Below are 15,512 nucleotides of genomic sequence, written 5' to 3'. Positions count from 1 at the left end.
AACTTTTCAGTATTAAACTTGTTTAGCTTTCGAAATAATTTATTGAACTTTTTGACAAACATAGCCAACATCTCAACATCTAAATCACCTTCATATTCAGATTCCTCTAAATTTTGTTCAACAGTAGATAGAGCTATCCCTTTGGACTTCCTCGGTTTTAAAAGACTGGACTCAAATGTTTGTAGATTTCCTACCAATTATTCAACTTTCATAGAGTCAATGTCCTTACTTTCCTCAATAGCTGTAACTTTCGCCTGAAACCTTTCTAGAAGAGACCTAAGGATCTTATGGACAATTCTATTTTCAGGAATTTTCTCTCCTAGGTTGAAACTGGAGTTGACTATATCACTTAACTTTGCATAGAACTCATCAAATGTTTCATTCTCCTCCATACGTAGGGTTTCAAAATTAGTAGTCAACCTCTGAAGTTTCAAAAGTTTTACAGCCATACTACCTTAATGAGTTGTTTCTAAGATCATCCAAGCTTGTTTTGCTATTTCACAAGTAGATATTCTTCTAAATTCTTCCGAGGAAACACAACTAAAAATTGCATTTATTGCTTTGCTATTCCAGCCAACTTTTTCATAATCTGTTTTATCCCATGACTCAATCGGTTTCTCAACTAACTCATCATTCACCATGTACATTGGTGGACTCCAACCGTTCATAATGGCCATCCAAACTCTCTCATCTATAGACTTCAAATAAGCTCTCATCCTAGCTTTTCAATATCTATAATTTGATCCATCTAGAATAGGAGGTCTAATAGATGAGGGTCCATCTCTATGAAAATCTATGCCTATTTGATCTCTCTCAAAGGGTGAGAGAACCTGCTCTGATACCAATTGTAAAACCCCTAGACACATGTATGATAGGAGGTCTAATAGATGAGGGTCCATCTCTATGAAAATCCATACCTATTTGATCTCTCTCCAAGGGTGAGAGAACCTGCTCTGATACCAATTGTAAAACCCCTAGACACACGTATGTATCTAACCTCTAGGCAATGATATTTCTCGTTCGCTTAAGTAAAAGTCGGAAGAAATATTAAAAACAAAAGTAGAGATGAACGCCAAGATTTTAACGTGGAAAACCCAAACGGGAAAAAAACCACGGATCCAAACTCGGATCAAAACCAATCACTATGATAGTAGCATGATACGATTCGGACTTCACCGACGTCGTCTCGAGTTTGGATTGAGTTTTAGGATAAGATTGAGTTTTAGGATAAGATTGAGTTTTAGGATAAGATTGTGTTTTAGGATAAGATTGAGTTGTTAGTTAGCCTATAAAAGTATGTGTAGGGCAACCAAAATTATTATTGAATATTGAGAATTGAGTTTGCCTTGCCTCCTTCATCTTCTTCGCTCCCGTTCCCTCAATCTCCCCGGCGACGCCGCTTCTAATCTCCCTCGACAGGCCAATCACCCTAGTCCCTTAGGAGTGGCCCTCTTCTCCCCCTTCTTCCAATTTATCCATCGCTATCCCTAACCTTTCCATCATCCATAACCCTTCCACCATCACTTTTACACCGGTGCCACCCCATCAACACCGGCCCTCCACAATCCACCATTACCCAGGATTTCGTGCCTTCATCCACGGAATCCAAAAACAGAGTATCCTGACGTTCGTCCACTAATCGAACGATATTTCGAGATCCCCATCTCCGATTCGCCTGAAACTAGATCCGTTGGAAAGCTCTTTTCCGGGCCTACAACATATCAAAATTTCACAGCGATCCAACGGCGGGATATTTCGGGATCTGATCTCAAAGTTCCGTGCAAGATCGTATTAATCTTGAATCAGAGCCATAGCACCAAAAGAGGGTTCGTATCAATCTGGTATCAGAGCCTATAGCCGAGGAAGGATCGTAACAATCTGGTATCAGAGCCACCGTTCCTCGGACAAGCGCTTCCAATGACGATCACTCGATCTAATAGGAATACGGAAGAACCTAGCGTTCTATCCATGTTGGGGTCTATTTCCAAACAGATTGCCATCAACAAGCAAATAATGATGGAGATGATGCAGGAAATACGGGCATGGACGAAACCTTTTTCAACAAGCAAGGCAATCACAAGACAGCATTGGGAACCCTCCACAACATACCCAACATCCTCCACGGCCTTCCCGCTCATCACAAAAATAGGGGAGAGTTCGGCTATCCGGCAAGATCGAGATTCTACACCTCGACCCATGGTCAGCCGCAACGAACTGCCACCGGCTACAATGAGATCCTCAACCATTGTAGCAGCCCTCGGAACCTCCACATCTTCCCATGCACCGGAGACCTCGTCGACAAACTGCGAAGTGCTGGCTACCCCACACCTGGTCGCTGGATATCCCTCATCAGGAATCCTCATCAGTGGTGAAGGAGATGATCCGAAATCGCGAATTTCGACACTTGGGCCGCCTTTCACTAGCTCCCTTTGCAACCATAGTGAGTCGGCAACTAAGAAGAAATCGCATATGGACTCCAGCGATCTTCTACCATTCTCCTCGGTCAATCGACAGTCGACCACGACAGCTTCATCACCAGCGATGACGTTGCAGCTCCCTGCCAAGCTACCACTCAAAGGAGAAGGCCACGATCTTCCACCCATGGCAGCTGAAAGTGCAGATGTGGCTGGACATCGAGGAGAAGAAGTTGAGGAGCAACATCACGCGGAGGACACGATGGCCAAAATCTCCCTCCACGCCTATTCGGGGACGGCGGCACCAAAGACATTGCGGGTGAACGGAGTAGTCAAGAAGACCACAGTAAGAATCTTGATTGACACTGGGTCCACCCACAACTTCATTGACAAGAGGCTCCCTAGGAAGATTGGGCTCGAGTCGGAACCCACGGAGGGGTTCGATGTGACTATTGGAGATGGCACCACTTTGCGAGCAGATTCTATTTGTGGAGGTGCAGAATTGAAGGTGCAACGCCAAACTTTCACATTGGATCTTTATCCATTGGCCTTGCAAGGTGCCGATATTGTTTTAGGGACCCAATGGCTTCGGAGCTTGGGGCCCGTGACCTTTGATTTTATAAGCCTCACATTGACCTTTTGGAGAGATGATCAGAGAGTGTTGTTGGATGGAAGTAAACTGCTGCTTGAACTTTCAAAAGAAAGGGAGCTCGCTTCTTTCTCGGCACCCCCTTTTCCTTTCTTTTCAGATCTACGGAGAGCCAGTGCAGAGGATAGTGATCTGGTCCGACTCATGGAGGAGTTGAGAGAGAACCCCTCAAGCAACCCCGAGCACGAGGAGCGCAATGGGTTAGTACTAGAGCACGGGCGAATCAAGGTACCCCGAAACGAAGAGCTACGGAGGCTATTGATGGCACACTTCCATGATACTCCTATAGCAGGTCATGAAGGGGTATTACGTACTTACAAGCGGCTGGCCCAAAACTGTACTTGGACTGGGATGAAGACGGACGTGAAGAAGTATGTGCGTGAATGTCAAATCTGCCAACGAACCAAATCAGAGGCACTCAAGCCTAGCGGGCTACTGCAACCACTACCGATACCAGAGCGTATTTGGGAGGATATCTCCATGGACTTCATCGAGGGGCTGCCGGAAGTTCGAGGACAATCGGTGGTGTTTGTTGTGGTGGATAGACTGAGCAAGTACGCACATTTCATAACATTGTCTCACCCGTTTTCAGCAAAAAGGGTTGCTGAAATTTTTGTTCGGGAAGTGGCACGCTTGCATGGGATGCCTAGGACTATCGTGTCAGACCGGGATCGCATCTTCATAAGTGAGTTTTGGTCCGAGTTCTTCAGATTGCAAGGGACTCAAATCAATCTTAGTTCAGCATATCACCCCGAGACGGATGGCCAAACCGAGGTGGTGAATCGTGGACTAGAGCAATACTTGCGATGCTTTGTGGCGGATCGACCAAAGGATTGGGTCAAATTTCTTCCCTGGGCTGAGTGGTCATACAATACCGCTCATCACTCAAGCATTGGCATGACCCCATTTGAGGCGGTTTATGGGCGCACTCCCCCTGTCTTGCGTGCCTACGATAGACTCGCGGCGACGGATAGGACTGAGCTTGACTTGGAGCTTGCTGATCGAGATGAAACATTGAGACGGCTCAAGACTCACCTAGCCACAGCACAAAACCGCATGAAGCAAACGCATGACAAAGGCCGACGTGAGCGAGAATTTGAGGTGGATCAATTGGTGTTCGTTCGAGCTCAACCGTATCGACAATCCACATTGAGACCCATTTTGAACCAAAAGTTGGGATACAAGTACTATGGTCCGTACCGAGTGCTACAACGAATCGGTCCAGTAGCTTACCGATTGGACCTACCTGAAGGAACCAGGATACATCCCGTCTTCCATGTCTCGGCATTGAAGGCCCAGATCGGGCCTAACCATGTAGTGGGTTCGACCTTACCCGAACCAATGGAGGAAGATGGCTCCAATGAGCCGGTTCGAGTCCTAAGTCGTAGGAGAAGACGCCAAGGATCCAGATTAGAGACTGAAGTGCTGATTGAGTGGTTGGGCAAACCTACTAACGAGTCTACATGGGAGCTAGAGGCAGATATCATGGATCGCTTCCCAAATTTCAAACCTTGAGGACAAGGTTGCGGAAGCGTGGTGGATTGATACGATTCGGACTTCACCGACGTCGTCTCGAGTTTGGATTGAGTTTTAGGATAAGATTGAGTTTTAGGATAAGATTGAGTTTTAGGATAAGATTGTGTTTTAGGATAAGATTGAGTTGTTGGTTAGCCTATAAAAGTATGTGTAGGGCAACCAAAATTATTATTGAATATTGAGAATTGAGTTTGCCTTGCCTCCTTCATCTTCTTCGCTCCCGTTCCCTCAATCTCCCCGGCGACGCCGCTTCTAATCTCCCTCGACAGGCCAATCACCCTAGTCCCTTAGGAGTGGCCCTCTTCTCCCCCTTCTTCCAATTTATCCATCGCTATCCCTAACCTTTCCATCATCCATAACCCTTCCACCATCACTTTTACACCGGTGCCACCCCATCAACACCGGCCCTCCACAATCCACCATTACCCAGGATTTCGTGCCTTCATCCACGGAATCCAAAAACAGAGTATCCTGACGTTCGTCCACTAATCGAACGATATTTCGAGATCCCCATCTCCGATTCGCCTGAAACTAGATCCGTTGGAAAGCTCTTTTCCGGGCCTACAACATATCAAAATTTCACAGCGATCCAACGGCGGGATATTTCGGGATCTGATCTCAAAGTTCCGTGCAAGATCGTATTAATCTTGAATCAGAGCCATAGCACCAAAAGAGGGTTCGTATCAATCTGGTATCAGAGCCTATAGCCGAGGAAGGATCGTAACATAGCAGTTACAAGACTGACTCACAAAACAACCCATCGATCCAAACGACTTTGTTCCTCTCAGTCTTGATCGCTAGAACCCACGATTTACTGCTTCTCGTGATTGAAGTCCAATCTCAGTAGCCCTCGAGATTGATCTTTCGTCTAGATAGTCCTTAAGATGAAAGATTCGATTTTTGTAGATGAGAAGAACCTTGTTTGTTGAAGAACTGATGTAGCCTCCAAAAAGTCTCCTTGAATAATCTTCTTCAACTCCCCTAGGTTAGGGCAACACTATCCTTATATATGATCTCCAAGATAGAGCCAAATCCAAGTCATATTCGTACTCACGAAAATCCAATAAATTGCAAACTTTATAGGTGCGTTCGAATGCGGCCCGAGTGCGTTCGAACGGCCTAACTTAATCTCAGGTGCGTTCGAACGGGCCCAAGTGCGTTCGAACGCGACAGCTTGAATTTTTCAGGTTGCGTTCGAACGCGTTTGTGAACGCTGCTCTCGGTCTGTGTGAACGTAGTACCCGCATTCGAACGCGTTTGTGAACGTGGCTCTCTGTCTGTGTGAACGCAGTGCCCATGTTTGAACGCGCTTGTGAACGCGGCTCTTTGTCTGTGTGAACGTAGTGCCCGCGTTCGAACGCGCTTGTGAACGCAGATTTCGCGTTCGAACGCGTTTGTGAACGCGGTGTGAACGTGACGGCTTTTCTCCAATGATCTTGCAATTCTTCACACCAGTGATATTCTAGACTTGTGTAAAGCTCATATACATGAAAAAATACACTTAGAATATTTTGTACAAAATTGCCAACAAATAAAAAACCTAACACCTTTCATCACTAATAATCCTTCTACCACCACTTACTCACCGGTGCCACCCCATTACCGCCGGTCCACCACCATCCATCATCACCTAGGATCTCGTGCCTCCATCCATGGATCCATAGACGGACTCCCTGATATCCGTCTACATCTCGGATGATATCTTAAGATCCCACTATCCGAATTTCCTGAAATTAGATTTATTGCAACGCTCTTTTCTATGGCTACAACATATCAATATTTTACGTTGATTCGACGGCTGCATCTTACGAGATCCATTTCCAAATTCCTATGCCAAATCCTGTCAAGATTTGACAACGAGATAGATCAAACCTTAGCCAAGAGGAGAATGTACCACATCCACCCTCATCACCAACATCATCCCTAACCTAAGTCATCACCACCACCCGTCACTTTCACCATCACCTTCACTTTTAAGTATTTTCGTCCCAGTTGTAGTCAAAATCTGCAAAAATCATAAATACTAAAATCATAGATCAGTAAGTTATGAATCGAGCACTCTTAGTTTCATAATATTCCGACTATGGTAGAATATCTGGTGAATAGTTTCCCTTGACTGTGTGGGCTACTTTCCTACAATCGATCCAGATCGGGAAGCGAACGTCGGGCTCCAACAAGTGGTATCAGAACCATCGTTCCTCGGCCACCATGCCCACCACCAGATCCGTGGCATCAAGACCTAATGAAGACACCTCTGCTGAGGGAGAAGCCACGGAGATTATTAGATCAGATGCTAACTGTAACTCATCGATTAAAATGTCTCCAACGACCTCTATGATCAACTCAGATCTAATCAAGATCTTGCGATGGAGACACAACAAGCCAAGCAAGCATCAATGGAAGTCATGACTCAAGCCCTTTTAGGCACACCAAGGGGTATGGCGGCGACCGAGTTCCCTACTCAAGCCCAAGCTATCTCACCATGGGAACTGCATTTTTGCCAAAAGACACCGCACCACCTCCACCATTCCATACCAAGCGGGAGGAAGACCATGATAATCCCATGGGTGGACACGCTAGAAGGCCCTTGCTACCCACGCTGCCCGAAAGGCGCACTGTACCACTTCCGATCTTTCACCACAACACCATCCTAGGGCTGTTGGATTCAATCCAAGAGAAAGGAGGCCTAACCATTATGAAGAAGAAGAATAAGGCATCCATGCAGCGACGTTTGCCTCAACTTCCCACCCTTCAATGGAGGAGACCCACTCGATTAGGTTTATCGAGCGGAGCAGTTCTTCAAATATAAAAGAACACCTAATGCCCAAAAGGTGTTGTTAGCATCTTTCCATCACAAGGACACCGCTATTCGATGGTACTAGACCACTCATCAAGCCCAACCCTATCGATCGTGGAAAGAGTTTGCTGACGCGATTTACGTCACCATTTGGACCCTCCAGCTATGAGGAATTCCAAGCTGCTCTTACCAAGTTAACTCAAAGGACTATGGTGAGAGCATATCAAGAGGAGTTTGACCATGTTAGCAATCGAGTGCAGGGCTGGTCGGATTCTCAACTCAAGAGCACCTTCATTAGTGGCCTTCAATAGGACATTCAAGCCGAAGTGAAGGCCCGCCCAATCAACTACATTATTGGAGGCTTTTGCAACAGCTCAGTTGATGAAAGAGAAGCTTCAAGAGCTACAGATAGCAGCAAAATGGGGTTGGGGCACCACGGAGTCTATAGGAGTGCCTCGGCAAATAGCAGCCACACATCTTGTGTCGGCGCCTCCACCAAGAGCAATGGGTGCAAGAATACCTCCACGACCACAACCGGAAGTGAGGGGACCTTCCCAAACTACCATGAGGAGACTTACTCCAGCCAAAGTTGAAGAGAGAACACTAAAAGGGTTATGTTTTTACTATGATGAGTGATTCACTGCCGGCCACTGTGATGGTGTTGGACGAAGTAGAGGATGTGGAAGAAGAGGAGATAATGGAAGCTGAACAAGAGGATGCGATGGAAGACCAAGAAGCATTAGAGGGCAACGAGATCCATGCCGAGATATCCATGCATGTCTACACCGGCGTCAATGCACCTCGGACAATGCGAGTCAATGGCACTATGAAGAATCAAATGGTGAGGATCTTCATCGACACTAGGAGCACCCACAACTTCATGGACGAGCGTGTAGTCAAGAAGATAGGGATGGCTATAGATGCTACTTTGGGATTTGATGTAGTATTGGGAGATGGCATGACACTCCGGGCAAATGGCGTATGTTGAGGGGTTCTTTTGAAGATTCAAGATAATTCCTTCACCTTGGATCTTCACCCATTGGCCTTATGAGGGATTGACATCATATTGGGGACGCAATGGACACAAAGTTTGGGCACGGTGACCTTTGACTTCTCGAAGATGTGGATGGACTTCAAGAGAAGTGGCAAGCGGGTGCGGTTAAACGAAATTTGATCGCGGCTCGAAGCGTAACTTCAACCGATGGTGGGACTGCCAAAGGCCGGATGTCATGGACGTTTAATGCAACTAATCTAGGGTCAAGAAGGCTAGGCCAAGGAAGAAATACCCACTGATTTATCCGTCTTACCAGAAGAGTTCAACGAGGTATTTGAGGGGCCACGTGGCATGCTGCCAGCTCGACCCCAAGACCACTACATTGAGATTACTCCCGGAGTGGAACCGGCTAATGTGCAGCCCTACCGGTACCTATTTGTGCGAAAGGAGGAGATCACAAGACTTGTCAAGGAGATGCTGGACAACAGAATCATCCAACCAAGCCAAAGCTCTTACTCCTCACTGGTGCTCCTAGTGCAAAAGAAAGACGGGACATGGCATTTTTGCGTGGATTATCATGCACTCAATGTCATCATGGTGAAGGATAGATATCCTATACCGATCATTAAAGAACTCTTGGATGAGCTTTCGAGGGCATCTTACTTCAGTAAGTTAGACTTGCGAGCCAGCTACCATCAAATCCATGTGAGGCCCGAGGATGTGCACAAGACTGCATTTCACACCCATGATGGGCATTATGAGTTCAAGGTCATACCTTTTGGACTCACTAATACCCCCTCCACCTTCCATGGTTTGATGAATGGTGTTTTTAGGGCGTTATTGAGGCAGTTTATGCTAGTCTTCTTCGATGACATTCTTGTGTACAGCCACTTGATACGATCTCCACTAGATTAGGTTTAATCTATCTCGTTTTCAAATCTAGGCTCCTTGCACGAAAATTTAGACAGAGATTTCTGAAGATATATCGGTCGAATCAACGTGAAATGTTAATAGGTCGTAGACCTAGAAAAGAGATTTCCGACGAATATAGTTTCAAGTGATTCAGACGACGGGATCTGAAGATATCTTCAGATAAGTGGGCAAACATCAAGGAGTCTGATCTGCAAGATTCAGACCAAAATGTGATTTTGGATTCGTGGATGGAGGCATGGAATCTTAGGTGGAATATGGAGGTGATAGGCTGGAGGTAATGGGTGGGACTAGTAAGGAAGGTGATAGGGAAAGATTATGGATGGTGGAAAGGTTTAGGGCGCAGGTAGAGGGAGATTTGAAGAAGGGGGAGGAGTGGGCCGCCCCTAAAGGATAAGGGTGAGTGGCCGGTCAAGGGAGGTTAGAGGGGGCAGAGCCGTGGGATGAGGCAACGAGAGAGGAGAGGAAGAAGATTAGGGAAAGAAACTTAATTCATTGATCATCCTCTTTTTGGTTACCATCCACACCTTAAGAAGCTAACTAAACAAATCAAAAATGACAATTATTAACCTTAGAAACAGTGGATTTTCGCCGACCACATTCGAACGCACAAATTACATTCTCTGTTGATGCGAACATATGCAAGCGTTTGAACGGGGTCGAGCGCGTTCGAATGCACAATTTGCGTTCTCTTTCGATGTGAATGCCTACAGGCGTTCGCAAGCGCGTTCGAACGTACCCACCCGTGTTCGAATGCAACCTACAAAAATTTTATTTTTCTCTAAATAAAATACTAACACAATAAGAAAAGACACCCACAAGGTGTATCCATGCTCGAAATGACTCAGTGAAGTCTAAATCGTATCAATCCACCATGCTTCCACCACTTTATCCTCAAGGTGTGAAATTGGGGAAGCAATCCATGATATCTGACTCGAGCTCCTAGGTAGACTTGTTAGTGGGCTTGCCCAGCCACTCGATCAACATTTCTGTCTCCAATATGGTTCTGTGGCGCCGTCTCCTACGGCATAACACTTGGACCGGTTAAGCTGGGCTATCTTCCTCCATTGGTTCGGGTAAGGCCGAACCCACCACATGATTAGGCCCGATCTGGGCCTTCAATGCCAACACGTAGAAGACTGGATGGACTCGGGTTCCTTCAGGTAGGTCCAACCGGTAAGGTACTAGATCGATTCGTTGTAACACTCGATATGGCCTGTAGTACTTGTGACCTAACTTTTGGTTCAAAATCGACCTCAATGTGGATTGCCAATACGGTTGGGCTCAAATGAACACCAATTGACCTACCTTAATCTCACTGTAACAACCCAACCAAAAAAAAAAAAAAAAAATTTGCATGGGCACGACGTGGCCGGCCACAGTGTGACCGGCCTCGTGCCCATGCAGTGGGGCTGCGTGGGGGAGGTGCCACGCACCCCCCCCCTCGCGTCGTCGCAGCCAACCGGCTGCGGCTATCTGGCAGCGACGGGCCCCAGCGCCGCCGTAGCCACCACCAACCTCCCACCGCCTTCCCTCTCTCTCTTTAAATCTCTCTCTCTCTCTTTAAATCTCTCTCTCTCTATCTCTCTGGATGCTCTCTCTCTATATCTCTCTCTCTCTCTCGCCGAGGCCGGTCGTCGCCGTCGCCACCTCCTCGAGCGCCGGTGAGCTCCTCTCTCTCTCTCTCCCTCTCTCTCTCTCTCTCTCTCTCTCTCTCTCTCTCTCTCTCTCTCTCTCTTTCTTGCCCGAGGGTGGGCTCGTCGGAGCCGAGCCACCGGCGAGAGGCCGGCCGCTGGCTGGCCAGCAGCGGCCGGTGCCCTCCCCGCCGGCCCGGGTCCGCAACCTCCTCCCACACCTCCTCTCTTTCTTCTCTTCCTCTTCTCTTCTTCTTCTTCTTCTTCTTCTTCTTCTTTCTTCTTTCTTTCTTTCTTTCTTTCTTTTTCTCCTTCTTCCTCAGCTCCTCTTTTCTCTTTCTGCACAGTGTTGGGCTCGGCCCAACACTGTAGCAGACAGTGCTGGGCCGAGCCCAGCACTGATGGCAGTTGTAATTAAATTATTAATTAATTAGTTTATTTATGTTATTTATTTAAGTATTTTGCTTCTTAATTAATGCAAATAGATTATTTAGACATTAACTATTATAATAATATTATATATCCTTCAATGTAATTTTATTAATGATAATTTTTATAATTAATGATTAATTAGGCATAAATATAGGTAATACTTATATTTATTTATTTACTTACTTATATGTATATTAGATTAATAGATAAATTTGTAAATTATAATTATTAGATTTATATTCTAATATTCTTATGATATACATTTTTTTAAGTAATTCTATTAATTTATTATACATTATTATTTTGTAACAAAGAAGATAATGGCTACATAGTCCCTAATTAATCAAGATATAATTTAATTATAATTAGGTTTTTATCTATATTTATATTTTATTTATAATAAAAATCTAGCTAATTATAAAAATAAGTAGAAATTCTAAAATCTAATAAATCATCATATTTTACTCGAACGGATTATAATGGGATAAACAACTAACTTTATGTTACTTAAACATTTCCAGACGATCCCGAACCCCTTATTTGAGACCCCGTGGACCTTGCTAGCGATGAGTGTCACTCGGTTACCTGACGGACGTGAGAGATGCGTGGTTTGTATCTTCTGATCAGACGGTGAGTAGTCTTATCCCCTAGATCCCTTTCTCAAATTAGGATATATTGTATATTATGTACATGCATGTTTTGACCTCCAGTATGATTATATGACTTTATATAGAGATGATTTCAGTCGAGCATATTTTATCATGCACTTGATTAGACTGATCTGGGATATGAGTACATTGGTGATATATAGAGATGATTGGAGATGATTATGCTGTTATGGTTTTATGTCGGGATGATTTCTATCATGAGTATGGATGCGATAGATTAGCATGAGTATGCATGTGTTAGATACATGGTTGGAGTTTGCATTACATCATTTTGCTCTTGATTCCTATTCCACCTAAATTCCGGTTATGCATTGACTTGTTATTGTACTGGATATATGCATATAATTTGTCATTTAAAAAGGAAAGCATGAAATGTGATTGATAGGATAGTTGATAGAAAGCGTGAGGATACCCGAGTGGGCGCGAGGGTTAGGACGCGCTTGGTGGATGATTGATCGCTCGACATGGTCGCGATCCTGTTGGCCTTACGTCCGAGGTCGTTAGTCTGTGTGCGCAGCAGACATTCGGACACATGCCGTTCGCCAGGGCATATGTGGCGAGTTATCCTCACGAGATTTCTATCAGCTAGAAGGGTGCCCGGTCTGGATGGATGTTGATACCCTAGCGGATGGCAGGGTATGGTTATATTTAAGATACTCCTTGCGGATGGCAGAGTATGCTCTGAGCCTTCGGGCATGATGTTGAGACCGGGTACCGGGTGTTGACTATGCACAGTGGTCTAGTATGATGATATTATACCGAGATGTCGGTGATGATCATGATGTTGAGAAATGCATATGATTTCATTATCATTCGGTTACCTGATTATCGAGTGGTCAATATGTATCATATATGGTTGCATTTGATATCATAGCATAGTCATGATCGGCATGCATCATGTGTCATATTTGAGAGAGAGTTATGATGATAGATGACATGAAGATTTATTTACTCATGGTCGAGGATTATATACTTTTATCAGTTATGACGTGTTATCTACTTTTCATTTATATATTATTGAGGATACATTCATATACTCATTCATGACATGATACTCTTTCTGATTCATATTATCCAGTACATGATTTACTCTCTGTTTGGTATCACTGATTCGGGGTAAAGTCTATTCACTGAGCCTTTTGCTCATGACTCTCTTTATTTCTTTTCTAACCCCCTCAGATATGTGGTACGTGATAGCGACTTGAGAAGATATTTTAGAGCGATGATGAGGTGAGCTATAGATACGAGATGGTATAGATGATAGTTTATATAGAAATCGAGTTGTACCAATATTTGATATTTGTACTCTTTTGTATTAGACAATGATTTGTATAATACAGGTCGTATCATAGTGTACCCTTGTATTAGTTATTTTAGTTGTATCTTGATAGTTTGTTGTGGCCTGTGTGGGTCCTGCCAGATTATGTAGCGGTCTAGTGTATATTATTGTGGACTTTGATATTCATTTGTTAATAGGTTTATTTGGTTAAGAGTATGATTTATTTGGTGATTGATTATGTGATCATGGATATGTTAGCAGGTGTTATTTGATGATGTCATGAACGTATGTGCACAGGAGTGTATCTGTGCGTGACGGGCCCCGCCCGACCTGTCGCGTGTGCCGCGCGTGCCGTCTGGGCGCGTGTGCGTGCACGTGCCCGTGCCGGGCGGGGGCGTTACAGATCAGGTGGTATCAGAGCTTAGGTTTAAGGATGATTTGGCAAACCATCAAGTATAGTAGTCGTCAATTTGGTTTAGGGTTACGCTAGTAGTCGATCTCGATGAGTTTGATTTGAATTAGTTGAGATAGGAATCTAGGTTGTGATGTTAAGATTATTAAGTTTTAATACTTGTCGATATTGATAGAAATAATTTGTGATATTGGTATATTGAGAATTTATCTGAGCGACTAATGAATAGGAAGAGGTATTATTAAAATCATGTATTGATATTGATATTGAGGTGTCATAGTCTGTGGAGCATAATATTGGATATATAGAGTTGTTCATATGTTGTGATAAAGTGTAGAAATTTGTAAATATGTGGAGATATGTATTTTGTACAAAAGAATTATTATAAGTAGATTTGAAGTTATTCTGAGCAGATATAGCATATTTTTGGATTTTTGATCTTTTATGGATATATTTGATATTAGGAGATTGATGTAAAGAGATATATGTGCAGAGAGACTATTTTGATCTTTATGAGGGTTATAATTATGGATGGCGGATGGATGAGTAAGACATATGATGATTTTGTATAGTGGAAAAGAAATTATGTGTTGTGATATAGATGATTATAGATTGTATATAAAAAATAATTTTCGGATGACTAGTATGATAAATTATGTTTGCAAGATATTTGTATTAGTAGGTATGAAATTTTGATTGTATCGATAAGATGGGTGATTTAGTAGGGATATGTGTAGCTAACAATATTGTTAAAGGATTAACATCTCGTTTAAACCTTTGAGTTGATTACAAAATAGGGTAATAGGTATAAGAAATATGACATAGATACAGTTATTGGTTTGTGAGTGATGTCAGTAATTGAGAAGTAATGTATATCTTTCTGGATGACATGATAGTAGGTTTAGTTTAGAAGTTGCTGACTGTGTGAATTTGATTAGATAGAAAGAATGATAATGAAAGGAATTATATATGGTGATGATAGTTGCTAAAGTTGATAGTCTCATGATATATCTTGTATGACAGTGAAAATATATTATGGTTATTAGTTTAGTTTTGAAAATTGATTTAGAGGATAAGAATATTATAGTCTAAAAATAATGTATGTTGGGTGACGAATTTTAATTACAATTATACAGACTTATTTTATTATGATTATTAGGTGATATTAATGATGTTATAGAAGGATGTTGATGATACTATACGATTAAATTGTGTAGTATATATAATAGACTTTGTATAGAGGATGTGATAGAATATTAAATTGAGACTCTTGAAGAAGTATGAGGTTTCAGTGATTTAATTAGGAATGAGATATGGTGGTATAGATGTTAAATTGAGATATTATATGTTTTGACATGTTAGTTGTTTCGATGATACTAATTGGTGAGATAATTTGATAGCGTTATTCGTAGAGCCTATAGACTTGATTATTTGTTATGACTGAGAGATGGTTTGGAAGTTGAACTAATTGCTTCATAGGACGATAATGAAAGGAATATAGAGGACTATGATATTTCATGTACAATGTATCGATGGATGTTTATTATACTGCTAGATGATAAACAGATAATGATATATAGGAAAGTGATTATATTAGCAATTGTTTAACCATTGACTTGCATGCTCGATTATTACTAGAGGTTATTGAGCAAGCCTTTTTGAATGATTAGATTGATTTAATGATTGTAAAGACTTACAGGTTTACATTTAAGTCTTAAGGTAAAGATATTTGATTGTGAGATAATGATTTCATGATTGGTTCTATTA

General features: G+C 43.0%; 1 long non-coding RNA gene across 1 annotated transcript; it reads left to right on the top strand.

Moving 5' to 3' along the window:
* The first annotated feature begins 4,805 nt into the window (after positions 1 to 4,805).
* LOC140761641 (uncharacterized) lies at positions 4,806 to 13,366 on the top strand. Its single transcript, XR_012104595.1, has 3 exons — positions 4,806 to 5,275; positions 11,908 to 12,016; positions 13,234 to 13,366. It is a non-coding gene; the product is annotated as an uncharacterized lncRNA (long non-coding RNA).
* The last annotated feature ends 2,146 nt before the right edge of the window (positions 13,367 to 15,512 follow it).

Source organism: Typha angustifolia, chromosome 6, assembly GCF_048772165.1.
Source record: "Typha angustifolia cultivar Huaian chromosome 6, ASM4877216v1, whole genome shotgun sequence".
Classification (NCBI taxonomy): Eukaryota; Viridiplantae; Streptophyta; class Magnoliopsida; order Poales; family Typhaceae; genus Typha; species Typha angustifolia.
Note: the sequence above shows the minus strand (reverse complement) of the source record. Positions and strands in the feature narration are given on the sequence as shown.